The following is a 5329-nucleotide window of genomic DNA, read 5'->3' as shown; positions in this document are numbered from 1 at the left end:
TCACCCTCCCTCACCCCCCCCCGCTCCCCCCAGCCTCTCCTGACTGGGAGTCACCCAGTGCCCAGGCATTGCCCTAACCCAGGGTGCCTCACTCTGGGGTCTTTCGGAGCTAGGGCCATCAAGGGAGACAGGCTTTTTGGATCCTTACTGGTATACCAAGTGCCCAGCTATTAATCTCAAGAGGTGTGTATCTGCTGCGTAAAACCTACTGATCTGGTTTCGGGTGCCCTGGTAGGCAGCCTTGAAGTTTTATCTCTAGTCAGCCCTCCTGGTTAACTGGTTCATGTTAATTCTCTCAGCTTGATCCTAAATACTCCACGGCAGACTTCACAGGACCGTGTTGTAAAACTCGCTGTCTTGGGTGTGTTGCCAAGTTCCTATAGAAACTGCACATGACACAACAGCGAAACGTGCCAGATGATGCAGACGCATCTTGCTGTGCTGCAGCTATGAGAGCAGGTTTTCTCATGCCCACGCCTTCATTGCTGTCCTGGTGTCGCAATATGCAGGACAGCCTGATGCTCGGCGAGATGCATGACTTTGCAGCTCAGTGGTTGTGGTACTTCTTGGAGCTGGGAGAAGAGAGAGAGCAGTTCCAAGAGCGTTCGTGCATTTTACACAATAACCTCTTTTATAAGGAAATACTTAGCACAGCCGGGCCTCTGCATCCCCAGGATGGTACAGGGAAGGTTATGCTCCTCCCTTTGGGACCTTTTTGATTTTCCTTGTTTTGTTTCAACAGAAAATTGAAAAATCCCAGAGTAGCCAGTGATCTCTTTCTTTGTGCCAGTCCTCAAAGCTACCAGGCAGCAACGGAGCTGGAGGCACTTCTCCAAAATCCTGGGGGAGGGCCCTAGCCGCTGTAACCCTAAGTGTAACCCTCAGAGTAGGGGCTGAGGGGACCACATTCTCCTTCCACCCCCACTCCCCTTTCTGGCATCATTTTAAAATAAAGCAATAAGCCATTCCCTGTGTTTGCTAAAAGCAGCACGGAAAGCTTCTCCCAGGTGTTCTGTGCTGTGACCTGGAGCAGGATGACGGCAACGCAGAGAACAAGGTGAGACTTGCATCAGGGGAAACGAAGCTGAAGAGAGGGGCTGGGGAAATTAAGGGAAGGGAGAAAAGCTAGGGATGGAGGAAAGGGTCAGCGCTAGAAACAACGTGGGAAAGGCAAATGCAGAGCAATGGTAGAAGAATAAAGATGAGCGAGAACAACAAGTTGTGGGGAATGACAGGAACAGGTAATATCTGGGAGAAAATGTAATGGCCTGGGTATACAGGAGATCAGACTAAAAGATATAAAGGGCTCTTCTAGCTTGAAACGCTGGCACTACAAAAGGGTCTATCAGCTGGCTCTTTAGCTCAAATGATGAAGTCAAAGACTCCGACCTCTGATGGTCATTATGTGGCAGTATGACCCCGCACCATGAACTGTAGCTTTTGCCGTTTATTTAACAACAACAACAACAAAAAAGAACAACCAAGAGCAGAGAATAAATGACATTAAGACTGCAATCTCTGGTGACGCTAGTATGAAGAGCATGGAGGAAACCTCTAATTCATGTGCGCATGCATTGCGATATAGATCTGCAAGATCTGTGCTTCCCAGGAGCTTGGAGGCTCTAATGAACAGATCAAGGAGCTCAAGGAAGAGAAAGAATGGTATTGTGATGAAGATAGATACACCAATGTTGTCCTGCTTCAGGCCCAAAGTGATGTGGGGCAAGTCACACAGTTGGGCTGGGAGACGGTTCCTTCAGTTGGGCTCTTTCTGTATTCCTCATTTTTTGAGTTTACTAGGTAAAGTACTTTTAGTTTTGCTGGGGTGCTGGGCCCACACGGCAACAGCTGAAGTCTGTAAGAGCCATGGACTACAAAACATTGCACCTCCTGAAGAATTATGCCTCTATGGTCTCAGTCCATTGCCAGTACCTATTTCTGAACTTAAACATTTTTGTGCCTGAGCTCCCAAGCTGTGAAGCGAAGATGTAGGAGAGAATTGTAACAAAGCCTCCTACTCCTGCAGGGCATTATGTGAATACTTTCATGTTTGTAGGACACTGACAAACAATACTGATGAGCATTATCAAAATGCCACATGGAAATTATGAACTACTCAGTGAGGAATTAAGATTACATGAAGTAAATATGGCCTCAGTCACACACTGGCTGAAAAGACTAAAAAAAATCCAAAGTATTACCTACCTACTCATTAGCTGAGACAGAGGTTCTGAGCTAAAAATAGTGTTTAATTACAAGATCACGTATGCATAGGCACAAAAGAGGCTGAATAGAAGTTGCACCTTCAGAGCAACATTTCCTAATTTTTGAATGCTCAGCTCTATTAACTGAAATAATTTTCTGCATTTTTTTGAGGTGAAACATTTGCGCTCTTTAAAGTGCTGTTCTACCCTCTAAAAAGTGACTATGCAAGGCCCTGTTACTGCTGCCTGTCACTGGCTGCGCATCAGCTACGCTCTGTGTAAAGTCTTTAAGTTGTGTTTTGTTTTCTGCCTGCCAGCTCTGTTTCAAGCAGGGTATTTTCCATTTTGTATGCAATTGCCTGTAAAAAAAGTTCTAGAAAATTCCACACGTGCCTCTGCACACTCTTCAAATAGGAGCTCCTTTTTATGTTAGTGAAACTATGTTGTGGCTAATTTTGTGCAAATACCTTTGAGGGCAAAAGGTGCTCCTGAACCAGGAACTTAATTTAGCTGATGATATGTGGGCTCAGAGCGCCTCGCTCATTTTTCCCTGACTAGATTCATTTTTGCAGATCCAGTAAGTTAAACAGAAACAATTATTATTTTAGTATTTTATTCAGCAGCATCACATTTATACAGATGCAGTCACTTTTCAGAGCAGAACAGGGAGTTCCCTCTCCTCCTCCTTTTTTTTTTTTGGTTTAATTTTTTTCTGTGCTTACAGTCCCTCAGCCTGGGCGGGACAGAGGGAGGGCGTTGGTCTAGACCATGTCCAGCAGATTTATTTACCAAGAGCTTTGCCTGTGGGAGGAGTCTTGCCGACCAGACTGGAACCTGCTCAGGCTCTAGAGCAAATGCTCCTAAAAACAGCTTTCGCTGAAGCCAAGCTTGCTGAATAGGCCATTGCCAAAATCAGCAGAAGGATGCTTTAAATCCTTGTAGGACTTGGCAGCCTTCCTCTGGGCTGGAGGGAGGCAACTCTCTCTCCTCCTGGGTTTCGCAGATGCGATCACCTTCCTCTAGAAATGCCAGCGATGCTGCTGGAGACCCTCTACTTTCAAATAACCAAGCATCTTCTAGCAGAGGAACGACGTTGCTGTATCTCTGGCGGAGTCTGCCTCCACACCTCCAGGCTGCATGCCCCGACCACCCAACCAGGCTGGCTCAGGCTTGGGGCAGAAAGTATTTCATTTCACAATGAATTACGTCAGAGAGGAATTAAGCCCGTTTCTCATTGCACTCCTAATTTCTAGCCACCTTGACCAGACAACTCCTGCGATGGGTTGCAGCTGGGCTTGCACAGGAGGCGCTGACAGCCCTAACACAACCCTGGGGGCTCCCGGCAGGCTTCCCCCTTGCCCACGCAGCATCATGCTACATGTTGGACCAGGCAGCACTGCCTCCCCTCCTGCTGCCCACCCGTGCTTCCTCCGTGTCTCTTCCCACTTCACCCTCGCTTTTCCACCTTTATTCAGTCGCTTTGTAGCCACAGTAGAGACATGCATATTCCTGCAAGCGTTACTCACTCTCCCCCCCAGCAGAGGCTCTCCTGTGGGAGCAGCCTGGCACCACAGGGCAGGCCTCCCCTATAGGGAGGCAGGGAGACAGGGATTCCCTTTCCATTTCCTCCCTTCGTGTAGGCAAAGTTCAAAACACTGTTTTAAATCAGTGGAATGATTCAGTAAAGCACCTCTGGCAGGATGGGGAGCCTAGTTTTGAGGGGGAAAAAAAAAAGAAAAAAAAGGCAATGACTTTTGCTTTATGATACATTGGCTGCTATTCAGTCATCTGTATACAAAGGGCTTTTCTTCCTGAGCCATTAACTAAATGAATCAGCAGAGAGCATGCCTCCAGATGCGTCGGGCAGTGTTTCTCCGGAGTCACATCTCGCCTGTACTCCACGGGCTGGCGGGGGGGGCATGTATTCCTCTGCCACTGCAGGGACATGACACAAACAGGAAGGTGCTTTTCAAAATGGAAGGTTGCTGTAAAAATAAACCATGACTCTTCTGCAGAGAACAGCAAACAGAAATTATGGGAAATATATTATGGGACAGCCTTTGTTGTTGCAAACGGAGCACGTGTAAACAACCCAGCCAGCAAAACAGGCTGCCACCGTGTGTGGGATGGCAGGTAGCAGCAGCCTGCAGCTTCCCCGCACGCCAGCTCACATTCGTGCAGCCCCAAAGCCGCAGCAGTGGCTGTGCGAGCTGTCAGCTTTCACAGAGTGTTTGTCCTGTAGTGATGAGAGGACATCAGCCCTGGCGGGTGGAGCTGGCAGGTGTTGGGGCGCAGCTCCTCGTGACAGCCTTGCAAGCTCCCCAGAGACGTGCTCCAGCCACCCCACCACCCCCACGCTGGAGCACAGAGCCTGGACTCGGGATGGGGACCCCCTCTCAATAAGCATCTCGGAATAACTTTTATTTTGGTTCCTTCTTCTCTGACAGTGGCTCACATTAAACCACTGTGCAGAAGCCGTTGGCTTACAAGAAGGGCTCCCATGGCGTCAGTGGCTCACATTAAACCACTGTGCAGAAGCTGTTGGCTTACAAGAAGGGCTCCCATGGTGTCGGTACGGTTTCAGGCAGACCAAAGCGCTCCTCAGCGAAATGCGAAGATGAGCTCAGAGGACGGGTGTGTAATACCTCAGCATGCCGATCCCAGCGTGAAAATTGAAAGTGGTGGCTGGAAGCCTCCTGCCCCCCGCTCGCCCTCCTGTTGGTGCAGGCTGCCGTGGGGCCGCCAGGTAGCCCAAAGCCCACATTCGCTCATGGAATGAAAGCTGCAGGGGCACGGCCAGAGGAGATGCCAGGCGGCAGCAGCGCCGGCAGCAGGGATGTTGCACAGACACAAACACATTTATAACAAACCGGAGTTGTCTGCAGGCTCAGGATTCCCATCACCACCTGAACAGCATCACGCAACACGCCTTTTGACATGTTTCTCCTCCCCCTCTTTCTTACTATTCTCTCCCCTTGGCGCTCCCTTTTTTCTCTGACCTTCTCCCACCAATGTTTCTGCACTCCTCAGAGATTAGGGAAGCTCAAAACAAGAGGCTCTCGCTACCCCCAGTCACCACGTATCACGGCATTTTGATTCTACGACATCTTCTGGAGCAGCGCGTG

The sequence above is a fragment of the Aptenodytes forsteri genome, unplaced genomic scaffold, assembly GCF_000699145.1.
Source record: "Aptenodytes forsteri isolate BGI_AS27 unplaced genomic scaffold, ASM69914v1 Scaffold73, whole genome shotgun sequence".
Lineage (NCBI taxonomy): Eukaryota > Metazoa > Chordata > Aves > Sphenisciformes > Spheniscidae > Aptenodytes > Aptenodytes forsteri.
Note: the sequence above shows the minus strand (reverse complement) of the source record.